The 12,760-nt window shown below is 36.5% G+C and overlaps 1 long non-coding RNA gene across 1 annotated transcript; it reads right to left on the bottom strand.

The window, feature by feature from the left end:
• Positions 1 to 4,428: 4,428 nt before the first annotated feature.
• Positions 4,429 to 6,545, bottom strand: LOC138841414 (uncharacterized). Its single transcript, XR_011376422.1, has 3 exons — positions 6,429 to 6,545; positions 5,664 to 5,824; positions 4,429 to 4,707 (listed from the first exon to the last, which is right to left on the bottom strand). It is a non-coding gene; the product is annotated as an uncharacterized lncRNA (long non-coding RNA).
• Between the last annotated feature and the right edge of the window lie 6,215 nt (positions 6,546 to 12,760).

Here is a 12,760-nt window from a genome sequence, read left to right as displayed (position 1 = left end):
TTAACCCTTGTCTTATTTGTTTTGGGAAAAAACAAACCCTTTCATGTTCTTCTTTAAATTTTATAAGATTAGAAATGTGTACATATAAAATATATAATGAATCAGAGCCATAACCATGTGGGTTTAAAAAATCTGGATTTAAAATTGATTTAAAAATCTATTTGGAACAAATAAGACATGTTAAATTCTTTTAATTTTCCAGTTAGTAATTTTATTCCCTATCATTGCATTTTGTTATGCAGATGGTTCAGTAATTTGTAAAATTAGAATGGTAGCAGTCTCAGGATGCCAAAGGTGTCCCTGTGGTGGTGCAATTTTTTCGGGATAATAGGAATGGTCTTATCGAATAATTATCACTATTTCCATTGTGGGACACCAGATTCCCAAGGGAGGGCTACTGTGACTGTGCCAGCTCTTTGGATGCAGGCTTGGATTTACAGATGTACAGGTGTTGCTGGAATCTTGGGCTCACAAAGGCTCTTCTGGACACGGTCTGGACAAGGACCTTCTGAGGTTGGCACTGTGAGTACTAGAATAACCTTTAAATGTGTATGGCTCCTTTTAGTAGAAAAAAATATTTAGAGCAGTTGGTAATTTGAGAACTTTCCATTCCTATACTTGGATAATTTAATAATTTAAAGGTTCACTTCCAGTTATCTAGATATGTCAAACAGCTGACATTTTGCATGAAAAGAATCAAAGTGCCACCCATGTGAGTCAGCAGCAGTGAAGAGGATGCTTGAGCCATGCAGCGGGATACTTGTGAAAGGAACAGACTGGGGAAAGGCACTGCTGCTAGCAAGTATCCAGCAGAGACTTCCTCCCTGAACTACCCAGGGTCAGACACCAAAACCAATGCTTTCTTGCCTTTTAATTAAGGAGTGCAGCAGGCCGCCTGCGCCTCCCTTTAGGAAGCTACCCCTAACTCACCTGATTTTCCATGCTCAAGCATTCCTGTGATTAACAAAGCCTTCCCCAAATGAGGATAGGAAAAATATAGTCATAAAAGGGGGCACATTAGTGTACCCTTTATTTGAATATATGAAGATCCCATATTCTTCTCCATAACAAGAAGAGAGAAAGCCTGCCTTCCACTGTATCTCATTTTGTTCTCTTGAGGTGTTTCTTACCCAGAAAATTAATCAACATTCATGATACCTTTTAAAGTAATGCAAATAGGGCATTGCACAAGTCCTGAAATTTCTTAAGAAGAAAGAAATTATCCAAAATGTCTATATGCCTTATGTATAAAAAAAATCTGTTATAGACTGCCAGTTCAAATCTCTACAAAGAAAGTAGGATTTTGACTGATGAATCAATCAGAAAAACAAAATAAGTACAACTCTATACACACACACACACACACACACACACACACACACACCCTATCTTCCTCATCCTCATCCTCCTTATCATCATGAGATAAATAGGTTGGTAGATGGTAGATAGATGGGTGTTAGATAGACAGACAGAAAGACAGATGCCTAGTATTCTTACACTAGGACTAAAAGTTAGGATTGTTACAGAAAGAGAAAATGACATATTGACAGAGATTTTATACATGTTTGTCTTATGGACATAGTAACTTGAAAATCTGCAAGAAATGATGATTGGATAATGTTGGTGATCCAATTGAGAATCTATATTCTTGTAGCATGCTTGATTGTTGTCTAACAAATGACTGATCAGGTGATTCATGTGTTAACTTCATAGTACCAAGGTTGGCTAAATAAATTTACTCTGGGGCTGGGAAGGTGGCTCAGTGGTAGAGTGCTTGCTTTGCATGCATGAGGCCCTGGGTTCAATTCCTCAGCACCACATAAGCAAAAAGAAAAAAGAAAAAGCCAGAAGTGGCACTGTGGCTCAAGTGGTAGAGTGCTAGCCTTGAGCTGAAGAGCTGAGGGATAGCTCCCAGGCCCAGAGTTCAGGCCCCACGACCGGACCCAAAAAATAAATAAATAAATAAATAAAATTTAGTCTTTGCCTAGAAAAATTGGATTGTAAGAATTTCCTATTTAAAAGGTATTTTGCTAATTTAGATTTACTTACTGATTTCCTGTTGATAATTGCTGGAACAAATAATTCTTATCTATATCTCCTGTATAATCTGTCTTTTGATTTAATGAAGGAAAATGCTAACAAAACATCAAGATTTTAGGGCTTGTGCAGAGACTGATACACTATTCATTGAAATCCATGTGTTTCCTTTTCTATTTAAATTTTATTGTAGAGGTGACATGCAGAGGGGTTATAGTTACATAAGACAGGTAATGAGTATTTTTTTGAACAGTGTCATATTTTATCCCAGTTTTCCCCCTTCTCCACCCAGATCCCCCAAGCTATATAGCTCATTTCCAAATAAAATCTATTATTAACTTTGTTTACAGATTTTAGAGGACAGAATATTTTTCAACTTTGCTACTTTGCTCAAGAAAACCTCAAAATGTACCTTTTTCAAAATATCTACATTTTTCAAACATGCAAATCAACGTGGTACACTTTTGATTTGCAAGACTTACCAGTAGGAGAATCGCATTCAAACTGTACAAAGAACACCACCTACTCAATAATGAGAAGACCATCCTCAAATAGTGTCGTTCTTCAGAAAGGCAAAGGCAAAGTTCAACAAATTAAACAACATGAAACAGGCATTTGAAAAGGGTATTGGGAATGCAATGTATATACTAGAAAATTTGAGGAAAGGTGGTGGGAAGGAGAGGTGTGGCAGTGATCACACACCTTATACTCATAAACTGTTTTCTTAAGTGGCAACTCCTTTGCATGACTACTAAAATAAAATAAAGATATGAAGTGTGGTGCTGGTGGCACATACCTGTAATCCTGTCTACTCAGTAGACTGAAATCTGAGAATCATAGCTTGAAGTCAAACTGGGTAGGAAAGTCCAGAAGACTCTAATCTCTAATTATTCACCACAAAGCTGGAAATGGAACTGTGGCAAGTGATAGTGCATGTGTGAGCATGGGTATACATCACGTGTGCACACACACACACACACACACACACACACACACACAGATAGGAAAAGGTGTCAAAAAGTCATTTCTCAAAAAGAAAACAAACAAATGGCCAACAGCAAAATTATTGCTCATCATAAAAATGCATGTCAAACCACAATAGGACATCACTTCTCTCCAATGACTTGTGATTATCAGAAAGCAAACATAGCAAATCCTGGTGAGGGTGTGGAGGTCAGTAAAACTTTTTACACTAAAACCACTTTGAAAACACCTATGGAGGTTCTTGATAAAACTAAGAGTAAAATTATCACAAATTTAACTAGTGCATATACACCAAAGCAATTTAAATCAATATGATGAAAACTCATCTACATTCCCATATTTATTGGTGAACTTGCATGTTTACCCATGGGTGAATGGATTTTTAAATGTTGGAGAAGTACTCAATAAAATGAATTATACACAGTTTAGAAAGAAGGAATCACTTTCTTTAATGGCAGCTCCTTTGTACAACTACTTAAATTTTTGAAAATGGAAGGAATTGTGTCATTTATAATTACACAGGTAAACCTAAAGTATATTATGTTAAGGAGAAAAATACTGTATGATGTGTTAAGGGAACTGGCATAGTTCAGCTTTGACAATGGAAATGCAGAGTTTTCTAGAATGCAAACTTTTACCATGCTACAGTTAATAGCTTATTAATATTAACTTGCGATTGGTCAAATGTAACCACCTGAAAGAATCGGAAAATTGAACAGATCTCAGTAAAGCAGTCTGCAGCTATACGGGTAGATTCATTCAATTTACACAGGCATGAAGTAAGACATCTCCATGTCATGGTGATTTAGTACCATCTAGTTTGCCTTGTTTGCTCACTCCACCTCCCCCATGCATTATATGTTTCCTTGGAGGTGTGGTCAGCACATATATTACATTTAGGAATAATTAACTCGAAAATCATTTTCCCTCATAATAAACTTAGGATCATAAAACTTGTTCGTGTCATACTAACAAATAAGACCAACAGATGTATGCAATCATAAGCAGTGATTCCTGAGGTTGGATCAAAAACATATTTGTAATTGTACCCAATGCAAAAACACTGGGGAAAACCCAAGCATATGAGCACATCATATATCTTACTTAGTGACTGTAATTTTAATATTATCACTGAAGAGATATATGACCTTAACATCTGCAAAATAATATGCCTTCTCAAGATCACCATCGCTCCTCTCATGTCTGTATTTTGTGAATATTTTACCTCCAAAAATCATTAAAAGTTTTTGAAGATGAAATCAATATAAACCTCTATGGATGGATCTTCATAATTTATGTTTCTGATCATCTCTAAGCAAGCAAATTCCTGTCTATGATAGACAGTGATAACTTTCATGGTCCCAGAGAAGATTGGTAGTTAAGTTCTCCACACTCTGAAGCTCTTTATTGATTTTGGTTAACCCTCAGGAACCAATTTAGAATGAAATCTTCACCGCAAGTGAAATGGAGGTATGGAAATAACTGAGAGGAACAGAAATAATGGTACTGTTCACATAAAAATAATTTCATTTTCTATTTTCTCTTTGTGATTCCTTCTGAGTTCTCCTTCCTTTTGTTTAGTCAGAAGTGGAATGCTCCTGGTGTCATGTTAAGGATCATGGAAATACTGGAGTTAACCAAAGAGACTCATAGTCTTCGACTATGCCATCCTGATTCCTCTGGTTTCTGTAACCATAAAGAGAGAAAGATGAGATGCTCACCTGATTCTGGAGAGCATTAGAGACTGATGTTGAGGAGAGGTTTGACTCTTTACACCAAAACAGACCTAAATTTGGACTACTTTTCCCAATTTGTGATTTACTTATGGTTACTAAAAAGACTTTTCTAAGTATTTCTCAATTGAAAAAAAACTTGCTTATCAGCTTTTTGATGTAGACATTGCTATGTTCTTTATAGATTAAAAATCTGAAGCCAGGGCTGGGAAGGTGGCTCAGTGGTAGAGCGCTTGCCTTGCATGCTTGAGGCCCTGGGTTCGATTCCTCAGCACCACATAAGCAAAAACAAAAAAGCTGGAAGTGGTGCTGTGGCTCAAGTGGTAGAGGACTAGCCATGAGCTGAAGAGCTGAGGGACAGTGCCCAGGCCCAGAGTTCAGGCCCCACGACCAGACCCCCCCCCCCAAAAGAAAATCTGAAGCCAAACATTGATCGGCTCATTCCTGTAATCCTAGCAACTGATGAGACTGAGATCTGAGGACAAAGGTTCCATACCAACCCACACAGAAGAGCCCACTAGACTCATATCTCCAATTAACCAGCAAAAATTGGAAGAGGATCTGTGGCTCAAGGTGTAAAGCGCCAACCTTGAGTGGAAAAGCCTAGCAAGAGTGCAAGTCCATGAATTGAAGCTCCGGTACTGACACCACACACACACACACACACACACACACACACACACACACACACACACACACACACACACACACACACACACACACATACATCTGAATAAATGTTGTGGCTATTTGCCTCCAAAATCCTACAACTTAAAAAAGTGCAGGCCATCTGCTCCTGGACTTATGGCCATGAATCACTGTGATACAGAGCCCATTCCTGTGGCTTTGGTGCCCAGTACCTTCTATCCCATTGTAGTGATCTAAAATAAAATAAACTACCTTCCCTACCTTGAGAGTTTTAAACTTTGTTTTAACTTCGTCCTGTTTCTCAGGTTTCCTTTTCTCCACAGAAAGCGGCTATCCATGTCCAGTTTTTCTCCATAGAACACTGTGAGCTTTGCCTGGTTCACCCAGCCTTACCCTGACCTCTGTATAGGAGGAAAGCACACCTGTATAGGAGGAAAGCACACACATTCAGGATGTCTCACTTTTCAGGACCTCCTGCCACCAAATGTTAGTTCTACGCATTTCTGTAACTCAAGTCTTGGATCACTCTTGTTGAAAGACAACATTGAGTATCAGTGCCCTTCACAATGGAACATCAAAGAATGACATTGCCCCACTCATTAGGCAATGGAAAAAAATTACACTAAGTGAAGTAAGCCAAATGCAAAGAAAAGTAGGCTACATGATATCCCTCATTTGTAAGAACTAGAAAATGTCTACAATATTCTTTTTTTTATATATTTTTTTGTGAACACAATGTACAGAGGGGTTACAATTACATGGGCAGGATAATACGTACATTTCTTATCAAGTGTCTACAATATTCTTAACAGTAACACAATTGTCTTGTGCACAGAACCATACATAAGGAAGGGAAAGGAAATCACAGAAAGAAAACAAAGGTTGAGCCAAACAACATTGATACTCACTCGATAATATGTGGGATAAGAACCTTACAACTTGGGGGAGGGGAGAGGGAAATAGGGAGAGGTAAGTGGGAGATAATGAAGGATGGGGTAACAACGATTTAAAAAAATTACGCATTACCTTACTTATGTAACTGTAACCCCCCTGGCTCATCACCTGTTCTTTTTTTTTTTTTTTAAAGAAAGAGAGAGAGAAAAAGAATCAGTGCTTGACTCCTTCCTGCTGTGGATTTCTAGGCTGGACATTGGTTGCTGTCCTTGGTGCTGAATTCTGTGACGTCACTACGAGGCAAACAGAAGCTGCTGTGGGGGCCTCTTTCCCTGCCACCCATCCACTGGACATGCGCAGCTCCGGTCTTGGTCTTTTCTCATCTTGTCTGAGCCATCTAGGCCCTTCTTTCTCATACGGTTTCAAAATCCAACCCTTACATTTTTAACCTTTTCCATACAAGCAGAAGCTTCCTTCTGACTTCTCAGGATGCTGGCTTAAGAATATTTGAAGCCACTCTGAGTCATTTGTTCCTTTCAGGTGGTGGGTATTTCGTTTTCTAAATTCATTAATTTTTCATCATAACTTTGACTATATTTGCCCTGCACATATTTTTAATTACTGGGGATTAAACTCATTGCCTCCTGCTTGTTAGCCAGGCAATGTACCACAGCTATATCCCCAATCTTTGTGCTGAGGTATTATTCAGATTACTTTTTGCTCAAGCCAGCTTCAGACTGCAATACTGTTAACTCTGCCTTCCACATAAGCTGGGATTCTACATGTGTGCCACCATATCAGGATTGCTTGCTGAGGTAAGATCTACCTAATTTTTATGGTTTGTTTGACCTCAAGCTACCATCCTTCTACTCTGTCTCCCAGATAACTGAGATTACAGATACACACTACCACGACCTATTAAATCGCTATTATACTATTTACTATAATAAATCAGGATTCTAACTTTTTCTTTTCCATGAATAATTTATTATTCTCAACTCTACTTTCTGAATTAATAAAATATGAAATACCATATATAGAATATAATATATCATATATTGACTATAACATAATATGGAAGATTAAGCAAGATTGGAAAATGAGAAACTATACATAAAAATTAGTTTGTAGAAATTAATAAACAATGACTATATGTGCAAAATATCAAACTCCACTTTATGTACCTCTTGCTGAATCCTAAGTTTGCCAATAAAAATACCCAAATCTCTTTTTGAATCATAAACACATATAGCTAACTTCAAATATCCAAGATAATGATGCAAGATGTGAGAATGAATTGAAGCTCATGACTAATTCTTCTGTCAACTTTGAACAGAAAATTAAATTACTCCTCCTGCTTATGGTTAGCTAGAGCTTCTGCAAACAAGGAGATTCACCCACCTCTTTGGTCCTTTATACCTTGGAGGAACTAAACACTCTGAAATTTCTAAATAGCAATGAGGGGAAGAGTATAATAAAGGGCACTGCTGATCCTCAGAAAATCCCTAAATAATTAAATATGCAATTGAATGAAAAATTCATGCTAGAAAAAAATATGTTCCAGTGTGCTGTCTGCCCAGTACTTAGCAGCTGACCTCAGGCTTCCATCCTGTAAAGTGCTCACACCTAGTTATTTTCTACTCAGTTATGCTGCAGTTATTTTGGAAAGCAAATATAAATCTCCTCTAATCATATACCATGACATACAGAATGTCATCTACAGCATATAATATGATTGTGGTAAACATGCAACAGAGATGTGGGTGATAAATACTCCGTAAACCATGCTCTGTGTTCTAAGCACACAAAACAATTTTTTTTGGGGGGGGTCCAGTCATGGGGCCTGAACTCTGGGCCTGGGCACTGTCCCTCAGCTCTTCAGCTCAAGGCTAACGCTCTACCACTTGAGACACAGCTCCACATCTGTCTTTTTTCTTTTTGCTTATGTGAAAAAAAAGCCAGAAGTGGCCCTGTATGTGGTGCTGAGGAATTGAACCCAGGGCCTCATGCATGTAAGGCAAGCACTCTACCACTGAGCCACCTTCCCAACCCACAAAACAATTCTTGATGAACAAAAATTGGTTTTTGTGTTAGAAGATAGGACTCCCTGCATTCACATCTTTTTTTAAGAGAGACTTTCTATTAATATTGAAAACTAAAATGAATTCTAATAATAGTTGTATAATCTAAAAATGTGGATTATAGAAACCCTGTTAAGTCTAATATGTGTTGCTAATTATACCATATTATACTGCAAAATCCCCATTAATTGTATGACTTTAAAATTTAGGTTACCTTAATTAAACTAATTTTCTAGTAACATTCTATTTTTTTTAATAAGTTTTTTATGTCTGGGACAAGCAGAAAAGGTCAGATAAGATGATAAGCAAAATGAACCTCAAGATAGGGACACAAGTGGTTTTTTTTCTTCCTTGCTATTGTTTCTAACATATTTATAAGGTACCATGTGATTTTTTGTTGCTTTGTATGTCCCTCCCCCACGGTATAACCCCTGTTTTCACTATAGATGATGGTATAATTTGGGGAGGGGAAGGAATAAAAAAATTGTTTAAATAGGGCTACAGGTTGACCTGTAGCCTCATTGCAACAATGAGATGTACAAGATGCTATGTTGAAAAACAAACTTTACAATTTAGGCGGGGGAGGGGGAAGTGTAGTGTAGTTAAGGAGGTGGAAGGAAAGGATGGTAGGGGAAAAACAAAGGAAGAGGCAACAATGCTTGATAAGAAATGTACTTATTACCTTGCTCATGTAACTGTAACCCCTCTGTACAGTATTTTCACATTCCCATCTTTTGTCATTGTCTCTCATGAATGAGCAACTGTTATAGGTGCTGAGAGGACATCATATGGTTCTCCTGCAGGGATTGTCATCATTGCAATTTGAGTTTCAGGGGACAGGGACCCTGACTCTTTGTGGACCTACCATAGCATGGGGGCCAGTGACCTTCAGAGAAGAAATGATGTGCCAAGTGTGAGACGAGTGTCTAACCGAATACAACACAATATGGAAAGCACTGGCACACTACTTTTAGAAAGGAAATAATGACTAATGTCATTTTTAAGGAGAGTAAGGAAATAAAACTTGCAAAAGCTGGTTCAAGACAAGATTATGATGGAATAATAAAAATATATAGCTTAAAATTCAAACCCCAAAGAATCAATAAACCAATTAACAAATGAGCAAAGAGGCTAGATAAACATATATCAGAACTTATCATAAATGCCTGACTACAAAGGAAATGTCAATCAAAACAGCATCGAGATTCCTCACATTGTAGTAAAAATGACCATCATCAAGAATATGAACAACAAATGCTGGTGATGAAGTTGGAAAAGGAACACTACTATGTTAGACATGCTAAGTACCAGTTGCTCATACTTGTCATCCTAGCTACTCAGGAGGATGAGATTTGAGAATAGTGGTTCAAAGACAATACTAGCTGGAACATCTGTGAGACTCTTCTCTACAATTAACTGCCAAAAATACTGGAAATGGAGCTGTGGCTCAAAGTGGTGGAGTGCTAACCTTGAGCAAAAGAGCGCAAGGACAGTGCCTGAGCCCTGAGTTCAAGACCCACAACCAATAAAAAAAAAAAGCTAGACCCAATATTCCAAAAAAAAGAGTCATATATGTGTAAAGTTACAGATACATAAAATATTAAAAAATTCTGTCTTTTTAATTTTAAAGATCCATAGATATTTCTAGAATATAAGGGACAAGGTGGACAATTGTTACTTGGTAGTGTTAATGTAAGTTAGTCTTAATGTAAGTTTGGATTATGTGTTTTGCTTTTGTTTGTTTTTTCATACCAGAAAGCCATAATCTTGAACAACTTTCTCAAACTGTTACTTTTGCCCTTGCAAAATTATTTAGTCAAGTTATTAAACTATTTCCTAGTTTATAATGCATACATTTCATATTCTAATTCTCTATAATTCTTCTGTCATTCAGGCAAAGAATTGAATTTAGCACAACTTCTATGAGAACACATTTCCACCTGTTCCTTTGCTGAAGAATATTGTCCTTGATTGTTGATAAACACACTCTTTTTTTATTAATAAGTTTTCTTAATTGTGAAAACACAGTACACAGAGGGGTTACAATTACATGAGCAAGGTAATGAGTACATTTCTTATCAAGCATTGCTGCCTCCTCCTTTGTTTCCCCTTACCATCCCTTCCCTCCCATCTTCCCCCCACTTCATCCCCCCGACCCTGCACCAAAGTTGTAAAGTTCATTTTTTGACATAAGGTCTTGTACATCTCATTGTTGAATGGATCCACCTGTATCCCAATTTAAACAATTTGTTTTTCCATTCCCCTCCACAAATTATACCAACATCAAATACCATGAAAACAGGAGTAATACCATGGGGGAGGGACATACAAAGCAACAAAAAAAAATCATCTTTTACATATGTTAGAAACAATAGCAAGAAAGATAAACCATTTGAGTCCTTATTTTGGGGTTCATTTCACCTAATATCAACTTGTCTCTTTTGACATTTGGTCCTTTTTTATTATTATTCTTTTCACTTTTTTCTCTCTTTTTTGCGTGACTTAATTTCTGTTGTGCTCATCCCCAGATATATACCCATTATTGATTATTAGACCTTATCCCCCATTGTGTACATACTTAATCCAGAAATTTATTACTCAATTCACAACCTCTTAGGCTTAACTTCTTTAATAGCAGTATTATCTCTTTATACCTATATAATTTTCAAGTAACCAATTTTAAGAATTTTTATTTTTTAATTTTTCATTTTTCCTTTCTATTGTGCCCCTCCTTTCATCCTATCATTTTCTTCTCTCAATATCATTTCTTTATACTTACATAATTTTTAAATGTTTCACTTTTTAAATTTAAATTTTTGTTTTTCCATTTTTTCTTGTTTCTTTTTTTTTAATCTCTCTCCTATCATTCTGTCCAATCAATTTCCCTCTCTGAGATTAGGACTTGGTTAAATTCACTCTCCTTTTACCTCTCCACATTCCTCTAATCCTATTTTTCCCCCACATTTCTCCCTAAACCTAATAATTTCTGGTTTTCCAAATCCTTCTTTGCTGTTCTTAGACCATTAATCCATAGTTGTTTGATGTTGAATAGATAGTATCTGCTGAACTAGATTGTATCTGCAGCCATTTTGACTGTGCAACTACAGGACTCTGGTTGATGCTTACCTTAAAATAGTGTTCTAGCACAAAATTGGTGTTACTTGCATACCAAATGGGCAGAACAAGCCATAGAAACACAAGAAAACACACTCTTATCTTCATCTCCCCAGTTACTTTAAGATACTTTTCAATTCCTACTACAGATTTTATTGGTTGTGGTCAAGAGAAGATGAAATAGATACATTTCTTATTCTTCCTCTTCTAATACATATTAATTATGTAAATAAGTTTCACCATGGTATTTCATACTGGCATGTGTTGTTCATTGACCAAGTGAACCTCACTGTTACTCACTCTGTTCCTTACCCTTTTGCTTCCCATTTTTCAGCATTTCATTTCACTCAGAGATACATTATTTTGTGATTAATTCATTACCATAATTCTTTTCCACTCTACTCATCCTTATTATTTATATTCACATATACTCATTATGTTTTAGATCTAGATTGTACATATAAGAGAAAATAGACAACTTTTGTCCTTCTTAACGTAGTTTATGTCACTTAACATGATGATCTCCCAGTGTGACACATTTTACTGAAAAATTTTATTAATTTTATTCTTTTTTATGAATGAATAACACACCATTGTGTAGATATATTTATTTATCTATTTACCACTTGCTGGACTCTTAATCCAATTCCAAAATTTGCCTATTGTGGATATTGTTACAATAAACATGAATATACAAGGGTCTCTATTGTATCCAAATTCACACTCCACAAGATACATGTCCAGTAGTTCTATGGCTTAATAATGCTCTCATTCTATTTTAATGGTGCTCTTGGGATGGAAGCCTACGTCTTTTATAGGCTAAGCACATGTTCTGCCACTAAGCTATACTCCAGTCACAATATTTTCTTAATTATATGAAAGATGTAATATCTCTTCTCTATTCCACATTCTTTCTAGTATGTATCTTCACAATTTTAAAATCACTTGAGAGCCTTGGTTGCATTAGTTACTTGAACTCTGTATGTCCTCATTCTATAGGACTAGAATAACAAACACTATTGTATATGCTTATAGTAGTGGAAAAACCTCAATAAAATGACTGCTTCTAAATATTCTCAGCAAGAATCAAAATGGATAAATCCCAAGGTAACAGCATTGTGAAATTGTCACATATTACCAATTTTCTGGGTAGGCTCCATTGATGTGAGTGTTTGCAAGTGAATTTCAGTGACTAACCTCCCAAGGTACAGGGAGGAAAGTCAGAACTTAAGTTCATTAATGAAATTCTCTCAGAATTGGGTGCCATGA

This window comes from Dipodomys merriami, unplaced genomic scaffold (assembly GCF_024711535.1).
Source record: "Dipodomys merriami isolate MVZ:Mamm:240054 unplaced genomic scaffold, mDipMer1.0.p SCAF_32, whole genome shotgun sequence".
Classification (NCBI taxonomy): Eukaryota; Metazoa; Chordata; class Mammalia; order Rodentia; family Heteromyidae; genus Dipodomys; species Dipodomys merriami.
This window is presented reverse-complemented; position numbering and strand designations above follow the sequence as displayed.